This window comes from Oryzias latipes, chromosome 10 (genome assembly GCF_053564925.1).
Source record: "Oryzias latipes strain Hd-rR chromosome 10, Olatipes_Hd-rR_3.1".
Taxonomy (NCBI): domain Eukaryota; kingdom Metazoa; phylum Chordata; class Actinopteri; order Beloniformes; family Adrianichthyidae; genus Oryzias; species Oryzias latipes.
In genome coordinates, this window is record NC_136246.1 from 27,614,746 (window position 1) to 27,639,230 (window position 24,485).

General features: G+C 39.0%; 1 long non-coding RNA gene across 1 annotated transcript in view; it reads left to right on the forward strand.

Annotated features, from left to right (window-relative positions):
• The first annotated feature begins 532 nt into the window (after positions 1-532).
• Positions 533-24,485, forward strand: part of LOC144994920 (uncharacterized) — a 60,764-nt gene continuing 36,811 nt past the window's right edge. Inside the window, exon 1 of the long non-coding RNA XR_013658618.1 lies at positions 533-864. This is a non-coding gene — a long non-coding RNA (uncharacterized LOC144994920). The remainder of the gene's footprint in view (positions 865-24,485) is intronic.

Here is a 24,485-nt window from a genome sequence, read left to right on the forward strand (position 1 = left end):
CTGTAATTGGGGAGAAACCATTTCCTTAGAAACTAGACTTTCTTCGCTCAAATGTTTCTCTTTGTGTTTGGGAAATGCCACTTATGTGAATATTTTTAAGATGAAGGTGCATACAAAAAAATGTTGTTTTTGTAACTGGGCTACACTGATTTTCATACAATGAGAAAAAATTCCCTCAGGGTATAAGCATAAATTTAAAAAGAAATAGGTATTTTAACCAGATGAAAGATTAAAGTGGACTCTTTAGGTGCAAAAAAAATATTTTGAATACAAAAGTAGTGTGAAGTAGTTTTGTATTTTTATTTATTTTTATAATGATCACAAGAGGTCAAAGCAACAACGAATATAGATTACAACAACAAAAAAACTTGTGATGGAGAGTGTACGTTGTGTTTATCAAAGTGTCTAAATGAAGAAAAAAAAGAAAATTATCTTTTTTTTTTTTTTACAATACACCATGTTTAAATAAATATAACAAAGTTTTGTGTTTGCCATTGTGCCTTCCAGACATGAAAACTGAAAGAAAACAGAAAGACAACAAAGGTTGATTTATTATTGAGAATAACCAAATTTGTAGGTATAATTTAGGTGGAGGAATAAATAAGTTTTATAATGCTAAGTATAATATATATGACCGATGGAATGGAGAACTATAGTTATCCTGATCCACACTACAGACCAGTTGGTGGCAGTATTTCCCCCACCAGTTGATTGTCAACTGCCAAAAAACATTATAAAGAAGAAGAAGAAGAACTTGTCGTCAGAGGGTTTTCTGAGAGAAATCTAAAAAAAAGTTTTGTGACAGACAAATCTTAAACACTTGCTGACGTCCTCAAACACATTGAAAGCTGGAACAACATCTGAGTGAGTTTTTTTTCAACTTTCTAATTGTTTTTACCAAACACTGACCAAAGACAGCATTGTACAGTAAATCTGTTGAAAAGCTTGTTCATGGTTTGCACCTCTTGCCAACTTTTACTTGATCAACTTCCAGTCATTTACTATTAGAACCATCCTCCTAATATTATGTTTTTGGGTTAAGCTGCTTTTGAATATTGACTTAGTTTTTAGTCAGCCCTAACGCCTGCAGTGAGCACCTATGGCACATGTGTCAAACTCCAGGCTTTGATGGCCAGTGTCTGACATGTTTTCCTTATAAATGCCAGTGTAGTTCCTAATGATGGGACTTTTAACTTTAATATAGTCTGTGTCAACCATCTTTGCCGCTGAAATTCTCAGGCATTAACATATGCAGAAAAAGAAAAGAAAAACATTATTCTATTTGAATCTTTTCAGTTGTGTCACCTGCCACTGAAGTAAGATTTTTAATATAAAAAAATAAAAATAACTAAAAATTATAAATTTTCCAGCAAAAGTTGCATTTTAAGTGATCATAATTTTTTGTTTTGTTTTTGATTGAAGGTTTTGTTCAGACAAAGACATTAAAATAAAAAAAACAACAAAAAAAAAACACAACAGATTGTTCCTTAAAGCAAAGCTACAAATAACAAAGAAAATGATAGTTTGCTTTAGGGTAGTGCTTTACACTCAAACAATTGTTTTTTGACAGTAGCAATCTTATTCGTGGTGTGTAAAGCTTAAGAATGCAAACTTGACAGAAGGAAACCAATATTTGTTATACAGAATTTTAAAAAGCTACTAGAATTACTACATAAAATCAATGTCTAGTCAGCAACACAGTCAAGACAACTGTGTTTAGCACTGGTCTCAAAATGAATACCAGTTTGAAATCTGTCTAAAGTGGCTAAACAAGGGACCATGACGACTAGTGTTTAATCATTTTACAACGAAATAAAATAAAAGAACTGTCCAAGATATATCATAAGTATATATTATAAGTATAATCTAACAAAGACAATATGAGTATTTTGACAATATTTTAACATTTTTTTTGCCTTTTAGTGACTGTAGCAGTGTTAAAGCTAAACCAAAACATGTCACTTCCAAATTTGATGAACTTAAAAATGCCAAATATTGAAGTTCCTCAAAGCTTGCCTTTTTTTTAAACATTATGTTAAAAAGTTAAACCTTTTCCATTCACGATAACTTTTTTATAACCAATTGAATTATTCTGAGGTTAAATTTGTCCATAACAATTTTGGAGTGTTTTTTTTTTGACAAGTGGGAGGAGCCATGATGTGAATGGGTGATTTTTGGTCTAATTTTCAACTATCAATGTTTCTTCATATTGCATCAGTTATGAATGGATCTGCTGAAGTAGGGCAAAAAGCAAGTCAGTCATCAGTCAAAGCGGCACTGCAAAGCAGCTCTTTTCCGCTTCAGAATCCCTGGAATTAAGTTAATTGCGTAAACTGTTGAAGAATTTTGATAATCCAAAAAATGTCAACACTGGAGCTATAGATCCAATGTAAAAGGTTAAACATGGTGGGAAACATCCGAGCCTCACCAAAGGTGGTGGAGCTAGAACATTTTTGTATGAGAGATGGTAGCAGAAGACTTTGGAAGGGTGGCAAATGAGAATGGCACAGTGGCAAGCCGTTACAAATGAAAGGATCAAATGTTTTTGAAACTGTTTTTTTTTTCTGTTTTATTTTTTAATCAAATAGGTCTTGCTCTACTCCAGTGACAAGCAAATTCAATTGAAAAGGGTAGGGAGTTTCTCTTTATGACCTCAGGGAACTGGTCCTGTTGCCGCTGACATAATTCAAGCAATGACAATGGCAATTAGTGACTCATTAGATAATTTACCTCTTTTATGTGTCCTTCATTTTAACAACCTCTGGTACATTTTTTTCTGTCTGCTCAACATGAGTGGTGGTCAATGCTCGGTATTTAACCTGCCAATATAAAGTGGTCGGTCTGTAGTCTGGACAAACAGCTTTGTTGGAGCAGATGAGGAAAACTTAACCTGTGGTGTCACAAGTCAATTTCATGTTGCTGCAGATACAAATTTAAACAAATAAACGTCTGTCTTATACTTAGCAACAAGTTGTTTTGGGCATCCACAAGAAAAGATATAATCAGAAGTGACTGCTTCAGAGGGACAGCTCATGTTAGACACTTTCGAGATGTATGTAAAGTAACCGTTTGAGATGGTTTGGACATTTTGAGTAGAGCGACAGATATTGTTTTAATAAAAGGATGCTGTGGTTGAAGAGAAAGAGCAAAGATGAGTTTTATTGATGTAGAGAAAGAAGACATGAGGGTTGTTGGTTTGAGTGAGATGGATGCAGATGATAGGGTTGGCTGGAGGCAGATCATTTGTTGTGGTGATCCCTAAAAGGAACAGCTGAAACACAGCAGTAGAAAAACAACAAATCCCCAAACACTGAAACCTTGTGGTTCATTTTTTTAACAAGACTATTGAGAACTTAGAAAATATGGATAGATTTAAATCTATTTCCCCCTTTTTTTTAAATTAGTTGGTAGATTTTCTTTTATAAATAATGTGGAAATTATGACAACTTGTATAAGCCTGAAAACATTTGATTTTAAGGTGTTATGTAGATCCTTTAGTTAAAATTTAAATAAAAAATCTCAATAATTTATCAAGAAAATATATCTGTACTTGTCATCATATATAATAGGGTTGTAACAATCAATCAACTTAATCGATGAATCAATTTATATTCCCATAATCCAACCAGACTGATCTGACCGGGACAAATTATGTTTTGTAAGAAATACAGGGAATCTGCACTGTGCAGTACCCATGTACTTATCTCCGAGTCACACTGGTTGATTGGTTGTCCTAAATCGATTTTAGATGAGTAATTCAGATTGTTCCAATTGACCCAATATTGACTATAAATTGTTAAAATGTATTGTTACAATCCTAATATATAAGGGTGTCGGAGGGTATTCTTATGCAGTCTATAAGCCAGCCCTGCAACCTTATATTCAGTCACTAACAATTACAGCTTCATTAGCTGCATCATCAAATAACTAGAACATATATGAACTACAAAGCAATTTTTACTCTTCAAACCGTCTTTACTCTTCTTCTTTTTTTTAATAGTATGTGCTGCAGGGAATGTAAATCCTCCAAAATCCCTTCTTTTCTTGGTTTTGTTTTTCTTTGCCTTCCGATAGCACAATTTGAGAGCTTTTTCCTTACTGAGAAGAACATTGTAAAACGTTATATTTCCAAAAATGGTCTAGTAGCTGTTTTTTCCCTTTTCAAAAGCAGAAAAATATTTTACCATTGTCAAACTTTAATTGTGTTTTTGTTACAATTCATGGTTGTAATCACTTATCTTCCAACTTAGTTGTAACTGTTTTAAAACATAGTGGTTATCACGGTACAATTATGTTGAAATACTTGTGTGCACTGACTTGGGTGTGTTGGTAGGTTGATTAATGCTGGAAGTATGAATTTATGACACATTTGTTGCTGGATCTGCATCCTGACTCCTCCAGAGAACTCATTATTTTTTTTTGTCCCCCTCACCATCTCCACCCCCCTCTAAAGCACAAAACCAAGTATCATCTTTACTCACACTAAGCCTTCTGCTCCATGACTACAGCCTACAGCCATTGCTGATTGGAGACCATCAGTCTCCGTTACTGATAACACTTATGGTGCCTCCTCGTCTTCATGTGTATTCTTGAACCAGAGCAGAGTTAGGGGCATCAGTGCGAGTATTTATCAGCATCTGTGATGCTGCTGTTGGTGTAGTCTGACTGATTCAGCTGGTAAAGTCCCAGCATGTTGCTGCTGATGAAACAGATTGCGCGATGGATCTGGGGAGCACTGGAGCAACTAAGTGTGTCTCTAAAAGCTTTTCACCATCTCTGTCAAAGCTGCTAATTAACAAGAGAACAAAGCTCCCGCAGGAAAGGAGGATAGAGATAGTTGAACAAAGGGATCACACAATGCAGCTGATGCTAATATTGAACTGTGCAGTCATTAACTACGAACAGCCCTAGTTGGTAAACGTTTGCAAAGATGGGGATCATATATCGTATATAGTGATGCCTGTCACAAATGAGTCACACACTAGTGAATTATTTCTCACAGTACTGGAGTCTGTAATTATGTCTTGCAAACAGATTAACTGTTTTTTTTTTAAGTCTATATTTTTTTTTGAATGTGCTCCTATTGTTTTAGAACTGAATATTTACTTGGGTTGGATGTAAATGAATGGGTTTTGTCAAATATAAGTAATAACTTGGTAAATGGCGTATACTCATTTAGTGCTTTACAGCCTCATTTAGTGCTTTACAGCCCCATTCACCCATGCACACACGCATTCACACACTGATGGCGGCTCCGCTGCCGAACACTGGTGCCAACCCATAACCAGCAGGAGCAATGTGGGGTTCAGTGTCTTCCCCAAGAACAGTTCAACAACCGGGCAGGCAAGGCGGCAACAGAATCTGCAATCCTCAGAACAAAGGTCGACTGCTATACTTATGTCCCATGGCCTCCCCTAAAACATCATTTCCGTGCTGCAGATTATTGCCCACAAAGATTAGATAACCACTGATCCTGTCTTCGTTGACAGCAGGCAAGCATACAAAACATAGATTTTTGGAATCACTCACTAATCTTTGATGTTCAAGTTTTGTCAGGGTCCAATTCCAGCTTCTGCTTTCTTTGACAATGTTTTGTGTTTTTATTTTTTCTTTGGAGTTGGTGTCAGTGTCCCCATAAAAGTAATAGAATCACAGAGAACAAACACACAAGCTGGCTGCTGACTTTACACCATTTTTGAGAAGGGCGCTACTTTGTTCCCTCACAGCTGCCATAGTGTTGGCTTGTTAAAGGGTCCCTGATGGCGCTGGGCTCAACAGCCTTCTTTGTTTACAGCTAATTTCACATGTCTGGGCATTTTTTTTTCCTTTTCATCCTCGGCTTTTGTATGAGTTCTGCCACTTGTGCAAGTTTAGTTTAATGTACGAGTCAGCATTTGGTTTTACATCACTAAACCTTGCATGGCACTCTTCTTTGTGCATACATACACTCTGTCAGACTCTTTTTGCTGCATTGTCTTATCAACTTTCATATGAAAAATGTGTATCTCATCTGTGGACCAAAAAACAGTGAAGTGCAGGACTTGTTTACTCATTAGAGGTAGCCCTTGTCTTTTTACAAGCCAAGCTTTTTTTTTTTCTAACGCAGAATGTAAAACTTTACCAACATTCCAGGCTTCCAAAATACAAAATCCAACAGAAAAGTCTTTCCAAAGACAGTGTTTTGACATCGAACATCATGCACCCCACAAGTACTATTACACTGCCGCTGTACAGCCAGTGGGAATGCAGAGAAGTGATGCACATCTTGAACTGCTGTATTAATATTCAGGGAGGTTGAAGTCTTGTGTTTGACGGAAAATCCATAAGGCACAGCACACTATGCCAACCTCTGTGTATGACAGCTACCCTGCAGAATGGATGTTGTTGGCCGACTGCGCTACTGTTGCATCTCCAGAGTAAGACAAGGGTAGGAAAATGTGCTTTTGTTGACTTATTGTCACTGTAAACTGATCAGGCAGCCTTCACTTTCTCCCTCCAGGTGGTTGCTTAACATGTGATATATGACAACTCAGGTTACAAACTTTACTTTATTAATAGTCATAATACTATAAAGACTATTAACAACTGCTTTGTCCTTTTTGGAAAAAAAAAATCATAAACTTACTGTATCCATAACAATAATTGCAACACCTGCTGCACCATTGGGCCAAATGTATGATTTGGTGATTGTTGTAATATGCCGGTCCAAATTTAGAGCTGGTGTTGGTTTTATTTCAAAAAGTGGGATAGACTATAATTAGCTTAATATTCAGAACAAATAAAATGTCTCAGGATTCAGAGTTTTCTTCTTCCTCTGCACACTGTAGTCTGAGTAGTTATCAGGAGCGGACCCCCTCTGGCCTTTTTTGAGTCAATATAAGTATCATTACTGACAAAGATTTATAAAAAAGAATCAATACCACTTTTTATAAGCATTAGTTGTAGCACCTCAGGTAAAGGAACAGCTGTTTAAAAAGGCTTTTGGATTCACCTAGTATTTTGCTAAGACAGGAAGAACTGGAAACAACAAAGAATATTCTTAAGTCTATTTTATTTTGGTTTTAAAATACACCTGAGAAATTTTAATCTTTGTGAGTAGGAAATCATCAGAGCTTCTTCAAATTTGATTGCTGCTTATTCATAAAATGTTAATTCCGATACCCAAAATCCAATTGAGATGAAGAGAAAATGAAGACCATAGGAGTAGAGAGAATACATATTAACCCTTTAAAACCAGAGCTGTTGCCAGTGACAACAAAATAACATACTCTTTGAACCACAGTGTTTCTTTAACCAGTCATGCAATTGACATATTTCTAACAGATACTCATGCAGTACTTTACATTATAAACTGGTTTACATAACTGCTGTAAATTATTGGATATCAGTCGAAAGCTGCTTTTCTCAGCCTCACAATCTGCTGAAGTAATATTTGTTGCATAAACAATTGAAGAAGAACAAAATTCAAAGAACATCAATATTGGAGCTAAAGCTCCGGTGTTAAAGTAACCAGTTTTTAGAATATTGGAATTATGTGACATGCTGTCTTATCCTTCCTGAAGCCCCATCAAAAAATTGATCAAATGGTCTTAAAATGCAACAAGGTAGGGCGGTTCAGTGTTTCATGTAGTTTGTACTGTGATTCTATAATCTGATTCTTGCAAGCAGATTCTTTAGAAGAGGCAGGAAACCAAAGACTTTATAGTCTTTCATCTTCTTCAGGGATCAGTTTGATGTTGTATTTTTCATAACTTTGCTGTAAAAAAAACAGGACCATTCCAGCTACAGCTGCCATTCTGTAACTTCACAATAGCCTCTTCCTTCTCATTTGATGTAAATCAGACATTTTTATATGAAGTGTCCCCTATTGCTTGAGTCACATTCTAAAAAAACGAACATGACAGATGAAATCTGCAAATCAGCATTTTTTTTCAATAACTAGAGATGGTTTAGAGCAGGGGTCCCCAGACTTTTTCCAATGAGGGCCACATGACGTTCCCTTTCTCTGATCGGGGGCCGGGTCAGTTTGAAACAGAAAAAGTGTGACAATCACAGCGGTGCATAAATGTAAACATTTATTGTTTCCCAGAATGCCAAATATTAAGCTTATTAGCTTACCGATGGACTGTATGTTCATAAGCAGGAAGTTGAACTGTGGGCCTGCATCTGGCTGGTGAGGAGTTGAATATCCGGTTCCATCGTAGTCACAGCAAGTCTCAAACACTGATGCAGATGTTCATCCGTCAATCTTGATCTTAGTGGACTTTTCAGGAGTTTCATCTGTGAAAAGGTTTGCTCACAGATATATGTGCTGCCATAAAGTGTGAACATCTTCATTGCGTTTTTTTTTATATTAGGGTACGTGTCATTTGGGAGAGCGGCATAGAAGTCAATGAGACTTTTGGGCTTGAATGCGTCTTTCAAAACATCACAGTTCTGTAAGTCAGCTAGCTCAAACTGACAAGAAGGCTGGGCTTCATCGATGTTGGCAAGAAAGGGGTTTTGGAAAAGACGGATTTCTTTTGCATGAACATGAAGTTGACTGAATCGCACACTGAACTCCGCCTTCAGCATTTCCAGTGCCTCCACACACTTTTCGGCTGGGAACGGGGCCGCTGGGTTCTCTGCAGAAAAGTTTTGGGTAGCAGGGAGATTGGCGAAGTTGTGCTTCTTCACTTGCCCCATAAGCAGCGCTAGTTTCACCTCAAATGCTTTTATGTGGTAATTCATATCACAAATGAGTTTTCCCTGGCCTTGTAGCTGCAAGTTTAGGCCGTTCAACATTTCTGTCACATCTGTCAAAAATGCGAGGTGCCATTTCCATTCTGGTTCGATAAGCTCTGGGATGTGCCTTTGGAACACAGAAATGCGTTGATTTCAGGTAGCAGCTCGTAGAAATGCCTCAAAACTCTGCCGCGGCTTAACCATCGGACCTCTGTGTGGTACAGCACATCTCCGTGGGCAGACCCCAAGTCAGACAGGAATTGTTGGAACTACCTGTGTTTAAGTCCATTTGCTCTGATGAAGTTTATGAATGATACGACAACCTGCATGACAGAATCCCACTTCAGCACTTTGCAGCAGAGTGCCTGCTGGTGAATTAGGCAGTGGACTGGTAGCGGAGCGCTGAGACCGCGTTTCTCCATCTCCGCGTTCATGCGTCCTATTAGACCCCGAGATGCGCCCACCATACTCGGAGCTCCATCGGTGGTAATGCTGGCCAGCTTTGCCCAGTCCAGATCCAACTCTTACATGTTTTGGCATACATTGTGGAAAATATCCTCCCCCGTGGTAGTGCCTTTCAGACTTATTAGGGCTGCCAGCTCCTCACAAAACTCAAAGTTTGCGCTAACGCCACGAATAAAAATAAGCAGCTGCGCCGTGTCCTGCACGTCCGTGCTCTCATCCAGCGCTAATGAAAAAAACTCAAATTCTTTGGTCTTCTGCTGCAGCTGGGCATAGACATTACTCCCGATTTCTTCAACGCGTCTGGTGATAGAGCTCGCCGACAGACACAACGCATTAAATACATCTCTCTTCTCGGGACACATCTCCTCCGCGACGACATTCAAAAATTTCTTCACAAACTCTCCCTCGGTGAAAGCTTTACCGCAGCTCGCTATCAGTTGCGCGACACAGAATCTGGTCCGAAGGTATTATTGGTTGACTTGACTTTGGTTTACAAATGCAGTCTGCTGAGCTAACAATCCACTTTTTAGCTTTGAGAGTTTCTCTGCTCGTATTTGGCCTTGCAAGTTATCGTATTTGTCTTTGTGACGGGATTCGAAATGTCGGCGCATATTGTATTCTTTGAATACCGCCACCGTCTCTTGGCAGATTAGACAAACAGCCTTTTATTTGTGTTGAATAAAAAAATACTCGTTTGTCCACCGCGGGTTAAATACCCTGCATTCAGAATCAATTTTCCTCTTACCTAACCTTTTTGCCATTTTTCCGTTGTGTGGGGGTTGGGAGGGTAGTGTTCGCTGTAAATAGAAGGTTCCGCGTGTCTTGCCTATCCCATAATGCATTACTCCTATTCCAAAACATCTCGTTCACTGTAACTGAGATGCATTCAGGGGCAATACGATAAATGTAAATCATAACATTACAATCAGGCGGCCAGGCTAAAAAAGATATTAATCGAAAAAAAAGGCAGCTTTTGACCCGCCCCCCCCTATTGGTCAGGGAGCCGTTCAGGGGGCCGGGTCAAATGAGTCGGGGGGCCGGATCCGGCCCCGGGGCCGGGGTCTGGGGACCCCTGGTTTAGAGCTTTACCCCTGCCCTCCCCCACTACACACGAATCTAAATGTTTCTAAAATATTCCAGAATGTGAACACAAACATTGTTTAAACTGCAACCCTTTGTAGAAAAAATAAGTTCAGTTTTATAGAATGAAAACAAACATCTGCTCGCAATGAAGATTTATGTAGTAGGTCTGGTGAACTAAACACATTCAGGAGACACGGCATGGAGTGACACGGAGTTTGACTCAAAGTGGTCTACGGCCAATCAGCATGCAGACCACAAAGTGCGCTGTAAAAAGAAAAAACAATAAAAATCAGCAACACGGAAAGACATGAAAAGTCAACCGCAATATAGGCGGGACTACTGAATAAATTATTGATACTAAATGACCATTCTTTCTTATTTGGAACATTCCTATTAAATCCAAAATCAGGGTTGGGCATCCTAGTTTATCAGCTGACATACTCAGGTGGACTTACCTAGCAACCATTGAAAATGATTTGAATAGTTTTTTTTGGTCTTTTTTCTTATGCTAAAAGTAAGGCTGATCTTTTCTATTTTCTCATGACCATTTCTACATGCCTAAAAGCACATGAGCTGATGCCATGTGATTGCCAAAGACAGGTGTAGCTAACAAAGTGGCCATTGAGTGTAAAATTGCAGAATGAGTCACTGCTCTCAACAAGATCTCAACTTGAATTTGAAAATCCAAACAAGAATACAGCTAAACATACACACTGTCAGAAACGCAACGCTCACAATGCGAAACAACTATTTCCCGAGAACTATTATGTACTGCTGTGATAAAACATATTTTGGTTCCTTTATGGAACCCAAAACAAAAACCAACAGGAAGAAAGACGACTTAAGCAACAAAGAGCTGCAGTATCCCACCCGTGGCTGTCATAAACTGAACACTCTAAATTGTGAGTTGGTTATATCAGAGGTACACAATGTCTAACACCCACATACTGGTTTAAGAGAATTATTTACAAAGAACGGAAATGAAACAAAGAAAGAGTAAGTATGCCAAAACAATTGTTTTTGTTATGAGACGGGTTTTTCTCTCTAATTGACAAAAGTTAAATAACTGACAAAAAAGCAAAAAGGAAAGGGGGGTAGTAAATTCAACCCGTTAGGACCACCACACCGGTACTGGTAAGAATATAATGATTTGCCAAAGTTCTGAAAGATTGTAGTTTTAGATATTATCAAAGTCCATCATTTTTAAAACACACATTTTGAAAGTTCACAGCATGTTGTTTTGTTTGATTTCTGTTTTTACCTGAACCATAATCACTGTTCTTTACTGTAATTACTGCTTTTACACAGATTTCTTTGTGAACTTCTCAAATAATTCCTTATGGATGGCAGCAGCAGTTCAGCCATAATTAAGCAGCATTAGTTCACCAGTGAGAAGTCAAGAAGTAGGACATCTATCATGGACCTGTTTGAAAATGGCTTGCTGGTTAATTATGCTGCACTAGTAGTCTGTCCCATTGGAAAATATCCATAAAATTACTAATTCTGTCCTCCTATATTTTGGCTGCTGTCCAGCAATCAAGCAGAAGATCCCAATTAAGACAGAAATACAGCTATAGAAATGCAGCAGAAATACAGTTTAACTTTTGTTCATTTATCAAAAATGAATGAATAGGCTTCTAAAATCCAGGATAAAAGCAGCAAAGAATGATGAAACTTTTAGAAGACCTCCTTGTGGATAAAAAAATAAAATAAAAATGAAAAAATCCGATTCAGACATCATCCAAACAGCCAGTAGAATTCTTTAAGAGCTGTAGAGGCCAGTTCTTTTAGATTCAGAACCTCAGGCACACCCTCTTTGTTTCCCAGAGCCAGAATTAAACTGCCTTTCCCCATCTTCTTTGACCCCATCACAGAAAAAAAAAAGAAATCCCTGTAGAGAAAACGCAATTGACCACAATGACATTCACCATCTGTTAGATCTAATATATCCATTACAAGGCTTTAGCTTCCTTTAGAAACACATTTAGGAACTTAAAGGATGAATACAAAGCTCTAGTATGCCCTCGCTTTCTTGTTGCAGAAAATAAAGACCCTACAAATATACTGTCTCTGCAGGTAAAGTGACATCTCTCTGGTCCACTTGTTTAAATTCCTTGCAGTATTTAAGGGGGTTTGGTCTGATGGTTGATAATTATGCCCATTTGTATAATGATTAATTACTCAATTGGAAACATTTTCCTGTTAATCCCATCTACTGAAATCTTTATTAAAAAAAGGGATCGATCAATGCCTCATAAAAGTGTTGCAGATTTTTCTAACTAATGCTTAGATTTATAACAAATTTTCAGTTTTATTGTAAAAACAAATATTTCCATTGTTCTTTAAAGGGTTGTTGACTTGAGTGTCTGGTTTATCACTGTGAAACTGCTGGTCAAGCAGATACCTACTGTATGGGCCAAACGTAAACATTAAAAAAAGTCTTGTTGTTATCCTGGTACATTTTGCTAGAACACGATTACTTTTGTACTCTTCATCATGAACGATTAGTCAGATTTCATGAACACAAATGCTTTGCGTTGTGTGTGCTCGTGTTCTCTGTGCTGCTTTGCTCCAGCAAACTGATGAATGGCAACTGCCTTGAGCTCACATTGACTTTCTGCTTCAGCACTTCACACTGTCACCCTTGTGCCTAGCCATGTAACATCAGAGTATTCCAGATTCATTTATGCTGGTCTTTTTAGAACGAATGAAAGAAATGTAGATTTTTCTCAGTTGCATTTTTGCCCTTTGCGATGGAATCCACTGTCAATGGTTAGCCTCAAGAATGCAAAAGGAAAACACGTTTTTTTGGGGGGTTCTTCTTTACGGTATCCACATAGGTCCTTCTCCTTTGCATCACATGGAGATGTAAAAATGATTAATATGGTCAAATAGGAGAGTAATCTGATTTTTGGTTAAGCAAATGATCAGCATAGCTGTGGGTATTTCACACATGTGTAACAGACAGAACATTTGTTAGGAGACCTGCAGTAAGTTAGCCATGTGCGTTGTGCGTCTAATGTCTCAGATAATTCATCATGAACTGGCAGAGATTAATAATTATAATCATGACAGTAAATCTGAAAAAAAAAACTTTCATAAAATTCAAACAAGGCACGCAAGCTTAAGTATAGAAACACTTTTGCTTTCATCATGAGGCGATCTCACTTCTTTTTTTACTTTATTTCATACCTTAGATTTTTTAAAACACTCCTAACTCCAGAAGTGAGTTTCCACTAGTCAGTTTTAGTTCTTGTTAACACTAAAGTACAAGATGTGAATACAATTGGAACTAAATAATATTGAGTATTGATTGGTCATGCGTTCGGGATGGCATGTTTCCATTGCAATTCTGTTTATTACATACAAAATTGAATTTAATAATGTCTTTTAAAAATAAAGTTTTGTGTAGTTTTTGAGTTCTAATGCAAATATGTTGGGATAAAAATAGAACATATCAATATTCCTCAATCCAGTATGAAACCTCTTGTGGCCTGGTGCCAAACACTTTTCATTTTTTGTCTTTTCTAATACCTTTCTTTGTCAGTGTCCCACAAGCTCTTTCTGTTCATCCTGGCCACAGAATAGCAATGCAACGCATTAAATAGTCTCTAGAGGGGCCACTGCTAACAAGACTCCGCGTTCACTGGCAGCCTACCAATAGAGGCTTAAAGAATAAGACTTGCTTGAAAGTGAAAGAGATTAAAGTTGTCTTTAGATACCTTCTCTGGCCTTGTGTTGAAGAAAGTGGAGGGAAGTAGAGGAAACAGAATGAGATACTCACTGAAATTTAGAGGTGATTTTGAACAGAAATCACGAGCAATGATTCTTATAATTAAAGAGGTCAAAGGTGAAAACAAACAAATAAAATAATTGAATTGCCATTGTTCATCAATTTGAGCTTGCTTTACTGTAGTAGGACTTTACAATCTTGGAAAGTGTAAGTTGACGAACTCCCATGTCTACTAATCAAAGGAAACTTGTGAAGATACTGTTTATATTGTTGTAAAAAGTTCAACCTAGAAACAATAATAATTCCAACTGAATGATGAAAGATTAGTAACTTAACTTGTGTTGTGTGAAAAAAAGTTCTTCTTCATCCAAGACAAAGATGTGACTAAAGATAAACACATCAAGTAGGGCCACTTTTTTTTTTCTTACATTGTGCACAGTGTGGCTCATATAATGTTTTTTCTAACTTAAACCCTTTTTTACTATTTCAAATTGGGTTGTTTGGTCTGGAGCAGTTTGTTTCCTCTTGGGGTGTCTTTCATGTGGAGCATAACAGCCGTGAACTCTAACTTTGAGGCAAGACGGTATTGTCTGCCTAAGAAGGAAGGTCACAATTCATGTGAGTTAACTTTGCTGTAATACAGTCAGATTCATGTTCACTACAACAAGGTCGACCAAACAGAAAGGCATATGCGCAATATGATGACACATTTTCATTGAAACATGCTTTTGAATTTTGTAACCCAAACCTGACATTTTTTTTTATACCGTGTAATTATGGACGATTATTTTTTTATAGATTTTTAACTGTCTTAACAACACACCTCGTTATTGAGTCTCTTTCTATATTTCAGCACAATAAACTTTAACTCTTTCAATAGGTTCTGTTTATAGAGAAACTGTCTTCATTGCAGCTCTTTTAAACATTGCAGGATATGACCTTGGGTTAAAGTTTAAAAAGTCAAAGTCCTATTATTTGTCACACACCTAGGTGTGTGAAATTTGTTCTCCGCATTTGACCCATCCCCTGGGGAATGGTGAGCTGCAGACACAGCCGCTCGGGAACCATTTGGTGGATCAACCTCCCCAATCCAACCCCATAACCCTTGTGATATCCTATGGGGTCAAGATGACCATTGATGTGTTATTCCTACCATGACACAGGTGGATAAAGGTGGAGAGGATTTCATGTAATCCATAGACACCAGTGAAGATCACAAATCATTGGGAAAAAAAAAAAGTTCCACACATTGTCTAGTGGGTCTAGATGACCCAACTCCCAATGTTAAAGTGCCTAGGATAGCACGAGGGTTAATGCTGAGTGTCAAGCAGGGAAGCATTGAGTCTCATTATTTGAGTCGTATGACTCGGCCTGGATTTTGAACTCACAACCTTCCAGTCAAAGGGCAGACACTCTTCCACAAGGCCACTGAGCTGGAACCATGCTGGGCCTCTCTGTTCATGCAATTAACAACAGTCCTCAAGGTTTTTTTCACCCTTGAGTAAACTTTATCACTTAGGTTGTTGAAAATGATCTTGCAACCCTTCCGAGGTTGATGGTCAGCTACACATGCTTCTTTAGATCAGTTCCATTCTCTTTTCCACACTGTCTCATAAATTAATGCATAACATCAGTAAGGTGTGAAACATTTTTGCATATATGCTTTCATTACCATGGCTAGCTTCAGTAGCCACGGTAATAGCTACTAATTGTGACAACTTTGACATGTTATTTTTTATTTATTTTTTTCCAAGCTTTTGTGTTTAGCAGAATTACAAACATGTAGATAGATGTTGTTTTTCCTGATAGTTTTAAGCATCTGATCCCTGCAATGCAAGCTGACAGTAAAAGGTTTAAAAAATAAATAGACTAGGTGTCTGAATTGTAACCAATCAATTATTTGGTACGAAAGCACAGCATTGTGTAATTTAAGTTTTTGTTAAGTATATTTTCTACTAAGAAACCTTTTTAAATTCAAAACATGAACTTATCTAAGAAAATTGCAAAAGTCTTGAAATAAAAAAATAAAGTGTGCAAACAATCCTATCATTGATTCAGCGGCAGTTCACCTGAGTAATTTAATTTAATGTTATTACTGTTCTATGCAACACTATACAAATTTTGTTAAATCTTGAAACCTGCAAAATCAAAGGGTAGATAATAAATAGAATAGACACAATTGTAAAAAAAAACAAACAAAAAAAAAAAAACATCAATGTTTAATTTTAAAGTAGGCCCAAGGATAAATGCTGGCTCACATTACTTCATGACTCCAAAGAGAGCCACTATTGACACGATAAATGGCTAATCATCTTCTAATACAGCAGTCCAACACTTGATTTATTAGTTCAATAAAAGGCTTTAACTCTGAAGCACCCAATAACACAGTTTTATGTGGGCCACTGGCTGACCATGCTGCTATAAGAATGTAACATTCTGCGGGGTCTGGGGGGGGTGGGGTGGGGGCACTATTGGTACGGGGCAGGGGGGGTTGACGGGTCGGGGTCTCCGCTGAGGCCATCGGCGGTTTCCCTGGCCGGTTGGCTGCCTCGGTCCCGTCGAGGCCTGACCAGAGCTCTTCTAGGGCCGGCGTTTGGGGGTGGGGGCCTGGGCTTGCTCCGGGGGCGGGCCAGCGCTTTCTGGCTCCTCTCTCTCTGTGTGTGTGGGGGGGGGGGTGCTGGGCCTGGGGTGTCGGCGCCTCCGGGGGTGGGGCCCCTGGGCTGGGTGGGCCTGGCCCCCTTGCTGGGGGGGGGGGGTTAGGGTTTGACCACCGGGGGACAGTCTATCAGCTGTCCCCAACTTACCCCCTTCCTCATATAACCTCATAATAGGGTGAGGGGGTGGGGGGCTTAGCCTGCGATGAGCCTTGGGGGGGGGTTTACTAGGCAGTGGCCCCCCTCCTATGGTTGCCGTATGGAGTGGCCCCCCCCTCTTTCGGTTTTATTTGCACCTTAGACATGTAGAGCCCTTGGTAGGGGGGGGTGCTTGAACATCACTGCCAGCAAGCAGCGGATGTCCTCCTAGCACCCTACCCGCCAATTTTAACTGCACATTAGACATTTAGGGCCCCTTGGTGGGGAGGGTGAGGGGACGTCACTGTGAGTAATCAGGAGACGTCCCCTTAGTGCCCTACCCGCCAATTTTAACTGCACCCCCCTTAGTACACACACCCCTCCCCCCTTAATATATACATCCCAACATAAACACACACACATGCACACACCCACCTTCTCAAACACACATACACGCACACACATGTTGCAAGGAAGGTGGGACCTGGGTCCATCTGTCCCCTGCCTCTTCCCTGGTGGGGGGTACTGGCCCTTTTGCAACGGCGGCCGTCTCCCCGGGGTGCCGGCTTCCTGGGCCCGGCGGTGCTCTCTCCGCGCGGTGGGGGGGTTCACATTACATCTGAGCCGGGGCTGTCTGGTCCCTGGGGGGTGGGTTCTGGTCCTTGCTCCTGGGTGCTGGGCCCCGCCAAATTTCCAACTGTGGCCGAGCCTGGTCGGGCCATATTTACAACACCCCTTGTGGGCCCTCTTTTTTTTCCCCGGGGTTCCCCCCTCCTGGGCGGCGGGCCCCCTGCCTCGCTCCTCCCTGGACCAACCGTGGGCCGGGCTGGTGGCTGCCTGGAGTGCGGAGCGGGTCTCCCTTGGGGGGTCCTGGCTCGTACCTGGGGTTGGGGCGGGGGGATGCCCGGAACTCCTGGGTGGTGGTGGGGTGCTCGTTTGGGGCTGTGGGCGTCCTTGTCGGGTGGGGCCCTGCGTTGGGTTTCCCGGTGGGGCCCTGCGTTGGGTTCTCCCGGCGCGGCGGGGGGGCTGCTCTCCTGGTTGGGCTGGGGCGGCGCTCTCTTTCCCTCCGTGCCTCCCTGGCCTCTGGCTCTGGGGGCCTTGCGGCGGCCCTGCTGGCCCTGGCCTGGGTGGCGGGCTTGGTCGCCCGGGCGGCGGTTGTTCCCTGCCGGTTCCCGTGTGGCGTTGGGGGGATTCCGGCTGCCGCTGCTGCTGCGGTGGGGATCTTGGGGTGGGGATGGCTGGGCACTCTCCCTCCTTCTTTTCACGTTCCACCATCCATTTTAGAAGAACATAAACACTCACCTGAGCACTGGTGTTAGCTCACCTTTGCACTAACAGTTTGCATGACTGAAAGACTGAAATATTTCACACTAGTTGGTTTTAAGGCATAAGTATGCGTGTGAACACTATCTGTTTTGTGTACATGTCGACAGGTGGACATTTTTGCAGCTAGCAGGTGTGTTTATAACATTTGAGTGTGTGTGTGGACAGGCCCCGCCCTTTTTGTACTACATTTGAACCTTACCATAATGATTAACAACCAGTAAACTTGTTGCTTTATGCTGCTTCATGGTCTTACCCCCCTTCCCCTCCTATTATCACCCCCTACCCCCCCTCTCTCTAACGTCCCTCTCTCTTCTTCCCCTCTTTCCTTTTCCGTCCGGTCCAACACCAAAGATTTTCAGACATGATTGAAATTAATAAAGTTTGGCCTCAATTACAAAAGGGGGTTATTCAGACATACCTTTGGTTTGTCTGAAGATTAATAACCCCTCTTGCTAAAGTAAAATATGTCCAACACAAGAGGCCCTCAGCTCTCATCTGTCTGCCCAGCTGTTGGACAGGACAAGTTAAAAAAATAAAAATAAAAAAATGTAACATTGTTCTTTTATGTTACTTTAGTTTCCTTCTGTTTTCACTTTTTTTGTTTCCCTCCATTCGCATTACAATAGGTTTGAGTTTCAATCATTCGCAGCTGATCTTTGTTGGCCAATGACCCTCAGTCTATTGAGCAGACTGGGTTTTAGTTTGCACTAATCTGGTCTTGCATTTTGTCACCTCTCGTGTTGTATTTGATTTAAAGTTTTTGAATTGTGGGTTGTCATACTTCAAAACCAAAACTAGAAAAAGTGACACATTGGACACAGAACACAGATAGAAAACTTCTGTCATTAAGACTTTTGCTACTTTTTTTTCTTTTTTTTTACATGTAAGAAATATCTCTTTAGACTTTTTTGGGGGGACAGGACTTTCTTCCATGATATCTGAAATTATGTATCTTAATGAGTCTAAGTCATCTTTCATTTGGACTCCAGGGATGTCCTAATCAAAGCAGAGCTTGAGCTAGATGATCTGAAAAAGCATTAAAGAGAATCCTCAAACTCCACTGGCAGTACTGGTTTTCAGCTCTGATAGCTGCAGTATGCTGCCAAAAACTCAGTCTGAGCTCAGAGAGCACTAAAGAGGTGCATTGGCATAAGTTTATCGATCCTTAGAGGCAACCTTTGACTGAAACTGGCTGAAACTGTCATAGAACACAATGTTGTGAAATGGATTTAAAAGTATAAATAATACTTTTGGATGCAGAGGTGAAATGGGCAAACACTGTTACAGCATGATAGAAAAACGCTGACGGGTCTTTATCAGCTTTGCAGAATATACAAGTTAGAACACTTTGAACTGTTCTACATGCGTTTATTAAAATATTCAAAATTTAAAGGTAAAAATGTTTTATTATATTACCAACTGTCCAAAAAAATTGTTTACTTCAAGTCTCGTATTTTGCACTTTACCTTAACACTTTTCATCTAGAAGCTAAAGATTTATTGAATGTAGCAAAACCTTAAAGTTTTGTAAGACCTCATAGGGCTTTGAAACTGCAACAAAGCAATTTCCTTTTATTTATTCTTTGGTGCAACAAGCTGTCAGGCAGCTAAAAGTTATTGATTTTATGGCAATTAAATACAAAATCACCTTTTTAGTTTTGCCATCATGGCAGTAATGAAAGTACTTCTAAAAAGAGCAAAAACAAATGGTGAAAATCTTTTTTAATAATCTGAAAGATCGAAAGACATTTAGAGAATTTAACTCCTTAAATTCCCCACCATCTAATATCATGTTCAACCTATTGTATTCTCTCATCTGTTTTTATGTAAATAGAATTTATTATCATGTGCATTTTGGCTGATATTTTGTTTCATCTTTTTGAATGAGCCACCTTAAGAGTCAGGGCATCAGCTGTCAGTGACAAGTATTCAAACTCAATTTACATTACTTAGTCAAATTTACTCTTGGGCTACATTAACTCAAGCTCTTTAATTATTTTATTTTTATGTGTTTTTGTTGTTTTTTTAGAAAAGACTGAATCCATCTGTCCTCTTGGTAGTCATGTCTAACCTTTCAGGAGATAGCTTTTTTAAAAATGATTTTTAGGTATTCTGAGGGACACTGGTACAGATTCTCTTTTGATCTTTATATTTATAAAGTTTAAGTATCGAACCTGCCTATGTTTTTGTGCATAATGACCCACTCCAATGAAAATCATGTTTTGGTGTTTTTGACATGTTCTTGAAGGATTTTTCCCTTGATGAAAGACTTATAGGAAATAAATTAAGATTAAAATGGAGTATTTCTTTATTTAAATCAACAGCAGAGAAACCACTGTTTATGCAACAGCTAAAATGGGCAGGGTTGGGGTGGTGAGTGGCTGAAAGATAGCAGAAGAGAGTGTAACAAAGGAATGATGGGATATCAGCGAAGGCTTTCTTCTGCACCACCAGTCTTAACCTAAAATCAAGAGTTGGATTTCTGATGAACTGTTGTTCTGCACCAACTTTGTCTTAAAAGATTAAACAGTTTTTTTTATTATTATTATTATTTTGGCTATAAACTGCATCGTTGTAATTAAAAGACTACTGGGAAAGATTTTTTTTACAACAGATCAAAAGATGATTGGAGTGAAACTTTAAATAACTAAAATTTAAAAAAAAAACAAAAGCTGAGGGTTGGCCTTTTTTACTTGTTTTTCTGGTGCTTTGACCTTAGCAAAGCAAAAAACAAAGAAAAAAAAAACAAGAAAAGAAATGTCAGCAGGGATTATTAAATAATGCTATGGGGTACATTTGGCACTTGGACTATCAAATTCTATTTACAGTTATAAAAGAAACTTTAAAACAATACTGCCGTCAAATAACAAATATTTCTCAGTCAGTAATATTCTGGGGTAAGGGATTAATTTTAAATAACAAGTAAAATGGAAACGTCTTCCAATTTGTTGTGAGCCAGTTTGACAGTGACATTATCAGTTGTTTGTCAGTATCTTGCATTCAAGCTCTATTAAAGATAACAAAAAGCTGAGAGGGGCTGCAGGCATTCCAGTTTAATTAGAACGAATGAAATGGATACGGTTGAAAACCATTTTATTTTTCCCTGCGGTCACTCACCTGACACCCTTTTGTGTTCTTGTGTTTGTATTATTGACATCTCACAGGTTTACACATACATGTCCTATTTTCTCTGTCATATTGTCCCATTGTGTTGGTTTGTGGCTCATGTCATTCTGTTGACAAAAATTTCAGCATTCATCCTCACTGCTGATTTTTCTTTTTTTTAATGTTTTTAAATAGGTTTTTTTTGAGTGTTATGATAGAGTTTAATATTTCCCATTTATTATTCTTTGGTACATGCCCCAATCTTAGTTGATAATTCCATTTTTTTATAGTATTTTATAAAGTTAAATACCCATGGGCTTCCTAACTGTAACTGCAAAGTGAATGTTTGCATTAAAAAAGAAATGTAGAACATGGGATGGATGACCTTCCAAATCGCAGGAAGTCGATGTGAGCAGTCGTCCTCTTTTTCATGAACAAGTTTTGCCATGAAGCAATAATCTTTCATCTTCTTTCATCTTCCATTTGAGATAATTCCTCCTGGAGTACGCCGTACTCATTGGCTGACTTTGATCTTTGCACACCACCATAGGTTGTAACTACATTATATTTTATTTCAAAAAGTAAAAATTTGATATTATTGGCAATACCCAGCACCACGGAAGTGTTATTACCTTATATTGATCAACCAAGGTTGATAACCCTTAGATCATGCTCACTAGATCAGAATGGTTTCTAAAAAGGCTTATGGATAGTTGATTGGTACTTTTTCCTCCTCCTAAACAAAACAAAAGGGCCAATAAATGTGCATCATTACAGAATTTTGGGAAATGTCAACTTTTTGAGGGAAAATATGAGGAACTATTAAATTTATTGATTTTAACTTCACCTTATTTTTTTTATTTTCTTAATTTAATTTAACCCTTCTTGCTATCCTATGGGGTCAAGATGACCATTGACGTGTTCTCCCTACCATGACAAAGGTGGATAAAGGTGGAGAGGATTTAATGTAATTCATGGAAACCAGTGAAGATCTTTTGGGGTCTAGATGACCCAACTGCCAATGTTGAAGTGCCTAAGATATCACAAGGGTTAAGTACATTGTTGTTGTTTTTTACCCGTAATCTGTAAATAGTGAAAAAAATTATATTTAAGATGATCTGACAAAATTTAACTTTCACTTAAAAAATCTTTCTTCTTTCTGTTGTATAGAATCAATGCAATTGTTAATTGAAATAATTAATTTAGGGTAATTGTTAACACTGCAAATTCTAACTTTTTTAATCTATACATTTTAGTTTTGATCAAACATTTTTGCTTTTTTCTCAATAGTATATTTCCTTGTTGCAGGGAAATAATTGGTCTGTCATGGGTTGTTCAGTGTCCTTAAAAAATACTATGTTTCTCTCTCACGCTTATGGTTTTGATTGGTAAAAAAATACAGTTCATGTCATGTCACGGAAAATCGTTTTGTTGCTGCAACATATATGCAAACATATAAATCTAATAATTATCTTGCTTCTAATGCTCTTTTTCTTTGAATGTGACATCCATGTAAAGATAGACAGTGGCATTTGTTTTCTGTCTCACTCGTCTTGACTGTGCGCTTTAATCCAACAGCAATGACTGAACATACAATTCTGGTTGAAAATTGTAAGCGTTCCAACAATTAAATCCTGCCAAACCATGTGAAAGTCATGGTTTACTTCTCTGAATGGCCTGTTCTTTGTGGCTACTTTCACTTGGGCTGCAAACGATCCAGGTCCTGCTTCACCAAGCATGGAAAACGTACCAAATCAAAATCTGCAAGTCAAACTCAGAACTTTAAACATTTGTTTTCTTTTAACCCATCTTGTAGAGAAATCCCACACCGACTTTGTTTTGGATATTTAAAATATCTTCAGCAAAAGAGGCAAAGATGAAAATGTCATTGCTATTTCAAATACACTTGTCTTAAGGATGATGTGCACTTCAGTGTTGCTGTCACTACTGACACAAAAATACAACACTCATGCCACGGTAGTCACTCACAGAGCCTTTTATTGAAAATGTATTTATTTATTTTGCTTGGCACAAACTACCAGTAGCTTCTGCTCTAGACGCCCTTAAGCTTACCTAACCTCATTCCAGTTTATTTTTTGACATGACTGCAGTGTTAGCAGCAAACTGTTCAGTACGGTTAATAAGTGTGTGCTGCAACTGACTGAAGATGATCTAAGCCAATTTCCTAAACTGTCACTTTGGCAATTTCAGCCTAAAGAAAGTATAATTTTACACTTCAGCTTCCACACTAACACAGTTTTGTGTGTTCACTCCTCTGAAGCAAAAGGCATAACGGCTATGGTGACACACAGCTTGACAAGAACATGCTAGTCTGTTATTGTTACACATGGGCGATGAGAGCTCGGCCTTGGAAGCCTATCACTGACATAAAACATATGATTCTGCAGTCATCCTTAGCGTATGTAAGGAATGGCGTATACTTGTATAGCGCTTTTCTACCTCCTTCGAAGCCCCAATGCACTTTACAGTCACAGTCCCATTCACCCATGCACACACAGGTGGCGGCTCCGCTGCCGAACACTGGCGCCAACCTACCATCAGAGGCAAGGTGGGGTTTAGTGTCTTGCCCAAGGACACATGGGCGCGCAAGGCGGGAATTGAATCTGCAATATTACGATCGTGGGTCAACCGCCCTACCGCTCCACCACAGCCGCCCTAAGGAAGAAACCAGGTGAATTTTTATTGACAACATCTAGTGACCATAGATTGTTAATGTACTAAATGTAAACTCTTGAGACTGCTTGTTTGTTGAACAAAATCGCTTTTTCTGGGCCGATGACGCATGAAAAGATGCAGCTACTGCGTTAGTTGCTGTATGCCTCCAGGATGGAAGAGTGATGCATGTGCTGCAAGGGAACACAAAGAAGCTGACAGGAATTTTGCATTACTGAAGCAATCAGGTGGTGTGTTTCTAGTCCTAATGTCAAACCAACCAATGTGTGATGCCTTATTTATTTAACAGTCCACATTTTGAAAGCTGATCATTTCAATCAAATAAGAACTTGCTATTCTCTAATAATGGTTAAAACTGATACTCGAATGAATGTTTCTTCAACTACAATCACTCCCAAAAGTTGTCCGTTGCTGCCAGATTTAAGACTGCAATGTGTTCTCAGATTTTTATCTACTTGGCTTCTCTGACATGATCTTTAGTCTTTGGAGATACAAGACAGATTTCAGATAAGATAAGCAACAACAAGAAAACAACCTTCACTATGGACTTTACCTTTCCTATCA